We start from the raw sequence: 14,124 nt of genomic DNA on the forward strand, positions 1-14,124 counted from the left end.
GAAGGCCGCGTGCTTGGCTGTTTTCCCAGAAGCGCCGTATCAAGATAACGACTGTTTAACTACGTATATAGCTATCACTGCCTCAGGCGGAAATGCGGACTTCACATATATGGTTATGCGGTGGATTTGAGCCAATGAGACCATTACCCATTCCTAGTGACGTGACCAAAGGGTATAAAACCCCATGTAATCTGTAATAAAGTGCGCAGTTATTTCCCCGTGTGAGGAACTATACCAGACCTCCGTGTGTGGTGTTTCCTCTTTACCGCCGTCAGCGGGGCATTGGGGTGGGCCTGATTGGGGTGCTGTACGCAGAATTTCCCTGACAGTGCAGTGGGGTAATTTATTTGGGCCCTGCTCTATTCTTAATCCGCCATGAGTAGGGGTAAGGGTCAAGGACGCAGGAGTCCAAGTGAGGGTGTGGGCACAGGCCGAGTTCCTGGGCGTGGTGAATCACAGCCGGCTGCTGCGGGATTAGGAGAGAGGCAAGTTTCTGGGCTCCCCAGCTTCATATTACAATTTACGCGTCCGCGTGGTAGACCTTTATTACAAATAGAGCAGTGCAAGCAGGTCCTGTCTTGGATGGCAGAAAACACGTCCAGCAATGTATTGACCACCCAATCTTCTACGCAGTCCCCTACTCCCGGCCTAGGGACTGCAACTTTGAATCCTCTGGCTGCTCCTGCTTCCTCCCAGCCTCCTCACTCCATGAAAATGCCATATTCTGAGCAGGCAGACTCCCAGGAACTGTTCTCGGGTCCCTGCCCTGAGTGGAAAAAAAACTGTTCCTCTCTCACCCGAGGAGTTTGTCGTGAGCGATGCCCAACCTTTGGAAAGTTCCTGGAGTCGGGTGATGAGGCTGGGGACTTCTGGCAACTGTCTCAAGAGCTTTTTGTGGATGAGGATGATGAGACACAGTTGTTTGCTAAGCCTACTGAGAACAGGGCTTCAGAGGGGGAGGCAATTGCAGCAGCAGGACAGGTTGGAAGAGGCAGTGGGGTGGCCAGGGGTAGAGGCAGGGCCAGAGCGAAGAATCCCCCAACTGTGCTAGGTGTTCAAAGGTGTGGATGTTTTTTAGTAAGAGCGTGGACGACCGACGAACAGTGGTGTGCAACCTGTGTCGCACCAAGATCAGCCGGGGAGACACCACTACCAGCCTTACCCCCACCAGCATGCGCAGGCATATGATGGCCAAGCACCCCACAAGGTGGGACAAAGGCCATTCCTCACCTCCGGGTCACACCACTGCTTCTTCCCCTGTGTCACAACCTGGCACACAGATCCAATTCTCTTCCCAGGACACAGGCACGAGCACCTCCATGGTCCTCCTCTCAATCCACCAATGTCTCTCAACGCAGCGTTCAGCTGTCGCTAACACAAGCGTTAGAGCGAAAGCGGAAATACGCCGCCACCCACCCATATGCACAAGCTTTAAATGTGCATATTGCCAAATTAATCAGCCTGGAGATGCTGCAGTACAGGCTTGTGGAAACGGAGGCTTTCAAAAACATGATGGCGGCGGCGGTCCCGCGCTACTCGGTCCCACACTATTTTTCTGGGTGTGCCGTCCCAGCCCTACACCAGCACGTCTCCCGCAACATAAATCGTACCCTCACCAACGCGGTTACTGGGAAGGTCCACTTAACCACGGACTTGGACAAGTACTGGCGAGCAGGGCCACTATATCTCTCTGAAAGCCCATTGGGTGAACTTGGTGGAGGCTGGGACTGAGTCAGAGCCTGGGACTGCTCGTGTCCTACCCACACCCAGAATAGCGGGTCCTACCTTGGTGCTGGTATCTGCGGCGTTTTATGCCACCTTCTCCAAACCCTCCCGCTCCTCCTCCTCCACCACGTCTGCTTCTCAATTAAGAAGTGTGAGCACGTCGCCAGCAGTCAATAGCACGCAGCGCGGCAGCACAATGGTGGCCAAGCGTCAGCAAGCCGTGCTGAAACTAATCAGCTTAGGTGACAAGAGGCATATGGCCCCCGAGCTGCTGCAGGGTCTGACAGAGCAGACCGACCTCTGGCTTTCGCCTCCAACCGAGCATGGTCGTATGTGACAACGGCCGTAACCTGGTGGCGGCTCTGCAGCTCGGCAGCCTCACACACGTGCCATGCCTGGCCCTAGTCTTCAATCTGGTGGTTCAACGGTTTCCGAAAAACTACCCCCACTTGTCTGACCTGCTCGGCAAGATGTGCCGCGTCTGCGCACATTTCCGCAAGTCCACCATGGACGCTGCCACCCTGAGGACCCTGCAACGTTGGTTTCAGCTGCCAGAGCAGCGACTGCTGTGCGACGTGCCCTCACACTGGAACTCTATGCTGCATATGTTGGCCAGGCTGCATGAGCAGCGTAGAGCTATAGTGGAATACCAGCTGCAACATGGGCGGCGGAGTGGTAGTCAGCCTCCGCATTTCTTTACTGAGGAATGGGCATGGATGGCAGATATCTGCCAGGTCCTCGGAAACTTTGAGGAGTCTACCCAGATGGTGAGCGGCGATGCGGCAGTCATTAGCGTTACCATCCCGCTGCTTTGCCTGCTGAGAAGTTCGCTGCTAAGCATAAAGGCCGACGCTTTGCGATTGGAACAGGAGATGGGGGATGACAGTATGTTGCTTGATAGCCAGACCACCTTCATGTCTATATCTCAGCGCGTTTTGGAGAAGGAGGAGGGGGAGGGGGAGGAGGAGGAGGGGGAAGAGACAGCTGACCACACTGCAGAGTGTACCCATGCTGCTTGTCTCTCATCTGTCCAGCATAAATGGGCTGAAGAGGAGGAGGAGGATCCTAAAAGTCATCTTCCTAGTGAGGACAGCGACGTGTTGCGTACTGGGACCCTGGCACACATGGCGGACATCATGTTAGGCTGTTTTTTCCGTGACCCTCGCTTTAGACGCATTCTAGCCAACACGGATTACTGGGTGTACACCTTTCTCGACCCACGTTATAAGGAGAACCTTTCCACTCTCATTCCTGAAGAGGAAAGGGGTACGAGAGTGATGCAATACCACAGGGCCCTGGTGGAAAAAGTGATGCTAAAGTTCCCATCTGATAGCGCTAGAGGCAGAAGACGCAGTTCAGAGGGCCAACTAGCAGGGGAGGCGCGGGGATCAGGCAGCATGTCCAGCACAAGCGGGGGAATACTCTCCAAGGCCTTTGTCCGCTTTATGGCTCCCCAGCAAGGCTGTGTCACCACTCCCCAGTCAAGGCTGAGTCGGAGGGAGCACTGTAAAAATATGGTGAGGGAGTACGTAGTTGATCGTATCACTGTCCTCCGTGATGCCTCTGCTCAATACAACTATTGGGTGTCAAAGCTGGACATGTGACACGAACTTGCGCTGTACAGGGCAGGCCGCTAGCGTCTTGTCAGAGAGGGTGTTTAGTGCAGCAGGGGGAATCTTCACGGATAAGCGTACCCGCCTGTCAACTGACAGTGCCAATAAGCTTACCCTCATAAAGATAAACAAAGGCTGGATTTCCCCAGACTTCTCTTCTCCACCAGCGGAAAGCAGTGGATCCTAAAGAATCTTTTCGCTGGAACAGGAGAAAAATGCATCTTCTATCACCCCCCAAAAAGGGGGCAGAATTAGCTTTGTGTATCCCTCTCGGATATTCTTACTCATCCTCCTCCTCTTCCTAAAACAGCATGTCAGCACGCTGAACTGCCAATTTCTATGCGGCCCAAAATGCTCCGTTTAAAAGTTTTTAAAATTTTAAAACTTAAACCAGTTTTTGCGGAGGGCTGCCTCCAGGCTCTGTTACAAATTAACCAATAACGAACTGTATTTGCAAAAAATGTTTGTGGGCTTCACCTGCCCTCGTGGTTGAGCAATTTTTCAGGGGTACACTTGTACTCTTGGTACACCAATATTTCAGGCCATTGCCAATACTGTTAGCAAACTAATTTTTCCAAGCTTCGCCTATACTCTTGGTAAGCAAATTTTTACAGGTATTTGCCTATACTCTTGGTACACCAATGTTACTGGGGTTTGCCTATACTATTGCTACAGAACTGTTACAGGGGTTCGCCTATACTCTTGCTACCGAAATGTTACTGTAGTTCGCCTATACTTTGGCTACTGAAATGTTACTAAGGACTGCCTATACCTTTTCTACTAAATGGTTTGAGGGGTTCGCCTATACTCTTGCTACAGAAATGTTACAGGGGTTCACCTATACTTTTGCTACACAAATGTTACAGGGGTCTGCCTATACTTTTGCTACAGAAATGTTACTATACAGTTTCTACTGAATGGTTTGAGGGGTTCGCCTATGCTCTTGCTACAGAAATGTTACTGGGGTCTGCCTATACTCCTGCTACAGAAATGTTACTGGTGTCCACCTATACTCTTGCTACAGAAAGGTTACTAGGGTCCGCCTATACTTTGGCTACAGAAATGTTACTGGGGTCTGCCTATACTTTTACTAAAGAAATGTTACTGGGGTCCACCTATACAATTTCTACTGAATGGTTTGAGGGGTTCGCCTATACTCTTGCTACAGAAATGTTACTGGGGTCCATCTATACTCTTGCTACAGAAATATTACAGGGGTTCACCTATAGTCTTGCTACAGAAATGTTACTGGGGTCCGCCTATACTTTGGCTTCAGAAATGTTACTGGGGTCCGCCTACACTCTTGCTACAGAAATGTTACAGGGGTTCGCCTATACTCTTGCTACAGAAATGTTACAGGGGTTCGCCTATACTTTTGCTACAGAAATGTTACTGGGGTCCGCCTATACTCTTGCTACAGAAATATTACAGGGGTTCGCCTATACTCTTGCTACAGAAATGTTACTGGGGTCTGCCTATACTTTGGCTTCAGAAATATTACTGGGGTCTACCTATACAGTTTCCACTGAATGGTTCGAGGGGTTCGCCTATACTCTTGCTACAGAAATGTTACAGGGGTCTGCCTATACTTGTGCTACAGAAATGTTACTGGGGTCTGCCTATACTCTTGCTACCGAAATGTTACTGGGGTCCGCCTATACAGTTCCTTCCTGTGTAATAACATCTTTGTGCACTGACAGCATAGGCGAGCTCCAGGAAATCAAAGACTTCCCATAGTGGTGTTGAGCTCTCTGACACCTACACAGAATGAATTGTGAGGGGACACATGGATTTTCCATTGCTATGTAACTCGTGGCACCTTGGGTCATACAAGGTAGAGGCTGGGACCGAGCCTGACCTTGGTCCCATTCACGTACTTCCCACACAGAGTATTGCGGGTCCTACCTCGGTCATGGTTTCTCGGCCTTATTATGCCACCTCCTCCTCCTGCTTGGGGTCTAGGCATCAGCGCTGGGCAACATATATTTTCTCTCGTGTTACCACAGTTGTCTGAGACACTGGTTTGGGCCAAACAAAAGGAGCGTTACTGCATTAATGAGACGTTCACAGCAGCACTAGCATCCGAGTCCGCTTTATGCCCACGATTACTGTGGGTGTGAGCCGACGTTGGGGTCCTTGGTAGGGTGAAACAGCCTTGCTTGGGCGCTCTGATGTCTTTATGTGTAATACTTTCCTTGCGTTCCAGGGGCTCGCCTATGCTGTGGGTGCACAAAGACTTCCCATTGCGTTGTTTTACCTGTCTGGCACAAATACGCTGGCCGAGGTCCTTGGCGGGGTGAAACTCTGCCATGTTTGGGCACTTTGATTATTTCCTGTGTAATAACATCTTTGTCCACCGACAGCATAGGCGAGCCCAAGGAACTCAAAGACTTCCCATAGTGGTGTTGAGCTCTCTGACACCTACACAGAATGAATTGTGTGGGGACACATGGATTTTCCATTGCTGTGTAACTCGCAGCACCTTGGGTCACACAAGGTGGAGGCTGGGACCAAGCCTGACCCTGGGCCCGCTCATGTGCTTCCCACACAGAGTATTGCTGCATTGTGGAGATGTGTAGAAGTTCTGGCACCTGAGTCCCCTTTAAGCCCACGTTTGCGGCTCCTGACAATTTTGTGATGGAGGTGGCACGGAATTGGAATGATGATCGTACGTCAATTTATCATCAATTCTTAAGAGCATTGTGCGCTATCGCCCACACTTTCAAAGAGGGTCGCTGCCTAGCCCTGCCAACCCTCTGTAGTGTGTTCCTCTGGTTCCTCCTCATCCATTACGCTCTTATAAATAGACATGAGGGTGGTGTGGCTATGAAGCGAGTGGCATGAGGCCAGCTGAACGCTGCGCAGGGAAAATTTTTGGTGCGCTGTGGACGCAGGGTAGTGCGGGGGGGTTGGACAGCAATGCCAGCATGTAACTCAGGACAAGACACAGAGGTGTCACACGCAGGCAGTGATTTCCTTGGTTGCAGGTAGTGTGGTGCTTAGCTAAGATGTGCCAGCGCCTGTGCCTTGCTAATGAGGGTTTGTCTGAAGTAAATTCTTAGGGGGGTGATGCCAGACTCTTGCCCCCATTTTGGCTTAATAGTGGGACCTGGGAGCCTCAGATGCAGCTATGCATGCTGCCCCTGCCCTCCTCTATCCGTTTCTGTGGTGTTTCTATGACTTTCTGATGTTTTCTGGTGTTTGACAAGTCATCACCTATGCGGAGCATCGGTCTCATACAAAAATGCTCGACTCGCCCATTGACTTCAATGGGGTTCGTTACTTGAAATGAGCTCTCGAGCATTACAAAAAGTTCGCCTTGAGCAACGAGCACCCGAGCATTTTGGTGCTCGCTCATCTCTACATATAACATACAGACAGATGACACATACCAGAATAAAAACAAACAGATAAATGCGGGCCAGTCACATATTTGTTTTCACACAATAAAGAAAAAAATCTGCACTTACTGTAAGTGCAAAAGCAAAAGGCACAAATTTACAATTTTTATCAAAAGTAATCCAAAGAAAACCAAAATGTGCAAAATTTCCTTTTTTTATCATAAAATAAAAACTTGATCTATTTTAGTAGAAAAAAACTGTCAGCGCCACACAATTCTATACTATGTTATTTTTACTAGATTGACCCAATGTTCGCTATGCGAACATAACATGTGTGAAAGAGTGGCTGTTGTGAACTTCTAAATCTGCTTAGTTAGGTGATTATTCAGAGTGTCACTTTGTATTTGGAGCAAATATATCTCTCTCTTGCTGCTTCTATCTCTCTGTCACCACTTCTCTCTCTCTTGCCACTTCCCTATCTCTCGCCGCTTCTATCTCTCTCTTGCAGCTTCTCTCTGTCTCTCCACTTTTCTCTCTTTCTCCGCTTTTCTCTCTCTCTACGTTTCTCTCTCGCCGCTTTGATCTCTCTGCTTCTCCCTCACTGCTTCTCTCTCACTCTCTCTCCACTTCTCTCTCTATTGCAGCTTCTCTGTCTCTCTTTTGCTGCTTCTCTCTCATTCTCTTTCTCTCACTGCTTTTCACTTTCTTTTGCCTCTTTTCTCTCTCTTGCTCTTTCGCCACTTCTCTCTCAACACCTCTCTCTCTCACTGCTTCTCTCTATCTCTCACCGCTTCTCTCTCATACCACTTTTCTCTCTTTCGCTGCTTCTCTCTCTTTCTTTGCCTTTCCCTCTTTTGCCGCTTCTCTCTCTATTGCTCTGTCTTGCTGCTTCCCTCTCACTCTCGATGCTTCTCTCTCTCAACGCTTCTCTCTCTTGACACCTCTCTCTCTCAACGCTTCTCTCTCCCTGCCTCTCTCTATCCCTGCTTCTCTCTTTCTGCTTCTCCCTTTCTCTGTCCGCTTCTCTTTCTCTCCCCTCCTATTGAAAGCAATGGGACAGCTCCGTGATCCTCTGCCATGGCTGGGGAATCCCTTCAGCCATGGCTGGGGGAAATCCCTTCAGCTGGGGCTGGCGGAAATCCCTTCAGCCACGGCTGGGGGAAATCCCTTCAGCCACGGCTGGGGGGAAATCCCTTCAGCCCCGGCTGGGGGGAAATCCCTTCAGCCTCGGCTGGGGGGAAATCCCTTCAGCAGCGGCTGGGGGAAATACCTTCAGCCGCAGCTGGGGGAAGTCCCTTCAGCCATGGCTGGGGAAATCCTTCATCCCCACAGGGATGAGGGGATATCCCCGTAGTGATGTGAGGCTGTTTTCACATGAAAACACCTCGCATCCACGGGGTTTTCACATGGTGGAAAGTGCGATATCAGGCCATGAATCACAACGCAAAATCCCTCTCGCCCATATGTAACCAGCCTCACTCTCCCTCCTCTCCGCTTGCATCTTGCACTGCTTAGCAATGCTTCACTCTCCCTAGTGGCGCGTGCCCATAGACTTAACATTGCAACTTTTAGCTGCCCTCACAGGTCACCCAATGTATCAAACTCAAATTTTATGATTTTATGGCGGTGTTGAGGATGTCACTATTCTAATGACACCAAAATAATCCAACAAAGGTCACGCAAAGGGGTCAAACTGTGGTGCAAGAAAACGCCTGTAGGCTTTTTTATATTAGATTCCTGCAAATTAGCAAGAGATCAGTCCTAGCCGATATATATATATATATATATATATATATATATATATATATATATATATACATACACTGTGTATGTATGTGTATATATATATATATATATATATATATATATATATATATATATATAGCATAAATACACTTTTAAAAACCCCAAATTGTGTACAAAATCTTAATTGCCTGCACTCCGTTTCCTGCAAAAGAAAAAAAGGCAATCAAATTAAAACATTTTTTTTCATTCAAGCAACCATATATTCAATGCCCCAAAAAGCTGAGTGGTTAGAACGTTATCTCTACCAAGCTGTACCAAGCACCTCAGTACTAATTAACACTTCACATTATCTTCTGTTAACATACTGCTTGGCTATGTCAACGGTATTTACTTTCACTTCATAATCCGAATTAGAATACTTTCATTTTATGAAATATTAGCTCTCTCATATTCAGCTACTATTCATCAACATTAAACATACTTTGTGCAATACATTCTAGCTCCAAATTATGTTGCACAAATAACTCCAGTAACAAGCATACACCTGCTTTGCATCATTGAACAACAATTTTATTGGCAGGTGTGGTGCAAAAAATGCTACCCCATCCCAGTGGGTATCGGGACACACAGAACTTTACAAACTACAAATCATGTAGGTGTCCAGCATGTATGGAACAAAACTATGAAGCTACAAAGTTAAACAACCCATTATGTATCAAAGGTGTACCAAGACTGAAACTTTATCAATCTATAGAGTTGTCATGCATGTCTAACAACCCACTGGGTCCAATTGCTACTCTCTTCTCCCCTTTTAAGCCTTTCATCTCACATCACATCTCAGCATATACTTGGATTCTTAGATAGTATGAAAGCAATGATACTAGCCAGCATTGCTGCTGTTCCAACTATCTCACCACTGCACACTAAACGGTGGGTTTATTGGGAGTACCACTGTGAGAATAAATGAGTTCCCAATCCTGAGTTAGGTTCCGGGTGATTATATTACAACTAAAGATAAGAACATTAACACATAATGGTTCAGTATATAAGTGTGCATACACTTTCAGATGACATAAGGAATATAACTTCTAGCCATTACATGACTTGTATCCAGCATTTTTAGTAGTTTTCCCCTTTGAGCACTCCATTTAAAATTGCAGGTTCCAAATTCTCAGTTTCCCAGAAATGGTGGATGTAGACCAGCTACTATTATGTCTCCCATAGATTCTGCTCCCCTACTCATACACAGAGAAGCAGCAGCATAGAGGAGATTACAGATAAATTGTCAGGATTCGAACCTAAATACTCCAATGTTCTCGTTGAACTACTGGTTTTGTTAGAGAGTTCCTTACTAAACCCATTAAAGCAACTGTCTGACTTCAGTATAAAATTCTGTCCCGAAACTGGAGTGAGAGGGGTATATTACAAGCAGTTGTTTTTTTCACTTCGAACCACCAATTCTTGGTCCTGTTTTTGGCTGTCCATGATGGGCGACACAATCTTCAGACTACCTGATCCTCACAGTACATTGGTAGTGTTAGACTGCTCTCTGATTGACCAAAGTTGCTCTTCTGATCAGCACTGGGCAGTCAGAGAGCAGTGCACAGTGTGCATTAGGCCCATTTAGACACAATGATTATCACTCAAAATTTGCTCAAAAGCCGTCTTTTGAGCGATAATCATTGTGTCAAACTGCCCTGACATTGTGCAGTTGTCGTTAAGCAGTCGCTGATCGTTGTCTTTCAGCATGCTGAAAGATCAGCAATCAGTTATCAGGAATTCACAGCGGGATACAGCTCAAACTATTGTTTCAGCTGTATCCCGCTCCCTGAACACAGGCGGGATATGAAGACTGGAGCAGCTGGATGCAGAAGACAAGTGGCCCTGCTTGTCTTCTGCATCCCCCACTCAGAGCGCTCAGCTGTATTACAGCCAGACGCTCTGAGCAGAGAACAGCTGGATGCAGAAGACAAGCAGACCCGCTTGTCTTCTGCATCCCCCACTTGGAGCGCAAGGTGATCGCTCAGCATAATGCACACAACGATAACCGTTGTGTCTAAATGGGCTTTTGGTTAATTTGAAAATTGCTGCAGCCATTGAGGACAGCCGAAAACAAGGCCTGAAAACGGCAGATTGGAGGGGCGGCAGAGAAAAACAACTGCAAGTAGTAGGTAATATACTTCCTGTCCCGGGGCAAAATTTTGTCCAGAAACCAGAGGATTGCTTTAACCTACTTTCTTGCCTTTTGGAAATTTTTGTTTTGTTTTGCATTGCTGTCTAATTAGCACCACTTCTGCATTTCCTATATAAAAGCTTGGACTTTGCATTTCCTTTATGCAAGATTATTGTGCTTTTGCCTGACTCCAGCCCATAGTGCTCAGCTGCCATCCTCCTGGACAATTGGTACTTTTACCTGTGCACTGACCACTAGCTAAGTATTGACTATGCTTCTTTCTTTCTCCATGCCACAAATCTCCCTGTATCCCCAATCTAGTCTGAGCGCATTCTCTCAATTGCATATAGTCCCTTTCCAACCAGGTGACCTGAACACACCAATCAGCAAATTGCTTGAGGCAAAGCAATCCAGAGGTGGTGTTATACAGATTGGCCACTAGATACCACTGTAATATTAAGTTCTCCTTAACCCTTATGGCATAGCCAGCTACAACTATTATTTGTACATTTTCATGCATTCCAGCAGGCTAGCCCCCTACCAGGGCTGGCTCCAGGTTTACATGGACCCCTGTTTTTTTACATCATTTACCACACAGCTAAAGTAATGTATTAACTTTATATACTGCAACGGAGTATCACTGTGATAATGCTTTCGTATACTTAAAGGGGTTGTCTCGCGAAAGCAAGTGGGGTTATACACTTCTGTATGGCCATATTAATGCACTTTGTAATATACATCGTGCATTAAATATGAGCCATACAGAAGTTATTCACTTACCTTCCCTGCGCTGGCGTCCCCGTCTCCATGGCTCCGTCTAACTTCAGCGTCTAATCGCCCGATTAGACGCGCTTGCGCAGAAGGGTCTTCTGCCTTCGGCTCGGTTCGGCAGCAGTGGCGTTCTGGCTCCACCCCCCATCTACGCGTCATCGCGTAGCTCCTCTCCATGACGTGTGCCGATTCCAGCCTCCTGATTGGCTGGAATCGGCACACGTGACTATGGGGGAGCTACGCGATGATGCGTAGAAGGGGGCGGAGCCAGAACGCCGCTGCTGCCGAACCGAGCCGAAGGCAGAAGACCCTTCTGCGCAAGCGCGTCTAATCGGGCGATTAGATGCTGAAGTTAGACGGAGCCATGGAGACGGGGACGCCAGCGCAGGGAAGGTAAGTGAATAACTTCTGTATGGCTCATATTTAATGCACGATGTACATTACAAAGTGCATTAATATGGCCATACAGAAGTGTATAACCCTACTTGCTTTCGAGAGACAACCCCTTTAATATAACAAAGCATTATTGGTAACCCTTTGTGTGTTACAGAAGTGAATTTACAACTTCCAGTATGATCTGAACAATGGTAAGGATAAGCCGAAAGTTGTAGTTTCACAAGTTAGAACGCTATGGACCTTACATGTGAACATAATACTAATATACATAATGCAGTCAGAGACAGACTTTACAATGACACTGCATGACTCACAGGTGACGGTCTCTGGGCCCGTTCCTTTTCTTCTCTATCTGGTCCAGTTTTTTATGACTTTTTCCAGTTACATTTTGTTTCTTTGGAGTTTTCTGCCCATTTATCTTTAGCGCCTCTAATATTATAAGTGCCACCTACTGCATCATCTAATCAATGCTATTCACTGTTCCCCGGAAATAATAATCTACACTGTGCACTTCAACTGAATAATACATACTATGACCCCAGAAATTAATTATAATGCATGTTGCGACTCCTGAAATGATCTACTTCTGTGTGTCCAGGCTGCCCTAAAGACTTCTTTTAGCCACAACTCTTCTTTGCACATAAGCTCCCATCTTGCTGCTGACTCCAATGCCCCGTTCAGTGACACTCACACAAAAATTAGTCCAAAATAATAATGTTCCTTTCGCAGCCCCCAGCAGAGTAATAATCCCTCTTTACTGCCACACATGTTGTAGGTCATCAATAGAAAAAAAGAAAAATTTCTGGAATACCTTTTTAACCCATTTTGTCCTGGACATGCTGGAAGTTGTAGTTATTTTCTCTTATACAGGGAAGTAACTGCTCGGCAACTGGAACATGTACCCTGTTTCCCTGTGCTAGACTATAAATGGTGTACACCATTATCCCTTCATCTAATATAACCTTTATACTCCCTCCACGTAATGTCTTCTCATATTACATAACAGCATAGGCATGCTGGAACTTGTAGAATGTCCTCAGTTGAAGCAATATTCTGGGAGATTTTTAATTTTTTATATTGATCTCTGTTAATCAGTTGATTCCTGAGGCTATTGTCATTTAGGTCAGTGCAGGAGGCAGAAAGCACTAACTGTAGTGCAGTGGCCTGGATTGGTAGTGCAGGTTCCTGTGCCGACCGTAGTGATAGCTGTCCTGGGAATCAACTGATCAGCAGGGATTCTAAGTGGCAGATCCTCGCTGATCATCTATTGATGACCTATCGGTAATAAAGTCCTAGAATAGCTCCTTAACAGAAGAAATTGCAGAGGGAGAATTTAAGAGGTGGAAATCTAAGTCCTAGCATGCCTATACTGTTATGTGGTATTAGAAAACATTACATGGAGGGAATATAAAAGAACTACAACTTCCAGCACTTCCAGGCTATTATAATGTGAAGTGAGGAGAAAACTACAAGCCCCAGAATTTCTCTGCCTTTTTTTCCACCAAACCATCCATTATCCCATGTCCTTTACTTTCTACCATGGAGCTTTGCCCCTCATCACATCATTGCAGGTCCTGTACCTTTCCACAGCATTGCAGGTCCTTAAACTCCACCTGTCTGCCCCAGCCTCCCTCCTTCCTGCACAGCCTGTGCTACGAGGCTAAACCTGCCTCATGGTAAAGGCAGACTTAAAAGGGCCCCCCTTGCTGGATCTTGGCAGCTGCCAGGGTTTGCCAATTAAAATCGGGGCGGATCAACCTGGAATGCACCCTCTGTCCAGCGTCCCCATAGTAGCTATAGGCTATGTCTATGGTACATACAACCCTGCTGCATGCAGTACTATGGAAAGGCATAGATAACAAATTGTAATTTCCGGATTAGTTGTCAAATTACAATCTCATCTGTTACATTTCACAGTCATCTAGATCAATGGAAATAATGCATTCACCCGGATAGTGTACGGTTTTTTTTTTTATGAACAAGATGTACCGTACTTATTATAGCAACCTTCTGAACCAGTTGTTGCCGGGTTGTAATATCTGCTGCCCATAAATGTTCGATCTTTCATTTGTTTTTATGTTCCGTTACAAAATAAGCCTGTAAGACATTAGAGACTAGATGATTAAGTCAACAGGGATTCCGGAAATGGAGTGGAGAAATGAACTAAGTATACACAGCATATCGTACACATGAAACGCTGAAGAACCAGATCAGAAATGCAATATTATAGTAATATAAACCCTTTATGACATATAAGAGCATAAACACAAACATGACTATCCTACAGAACAGGGACTGCTTAAGAATTCGGATTCATGTAGGATGTTAAAATAAAAAAAAGAAACAATATTTTTTAAAA

The sequence above is a fragment of the Eleutherodactylus coqui genome, chromosome 8 (assembly GCF_035609145.1).
Source record: "Eleutherodactylus coqui strain aEleCoq1 chromosome 8, aEleCoq1.hap1, whole genome shotgun sequence".
Lineage (NCBI taxonomy): Eukaryota > Metazoa > Chordata > Amphibia > Anura > Eleutherodactylidae > Eleutherodactylus > Eleutherodactylus coqui.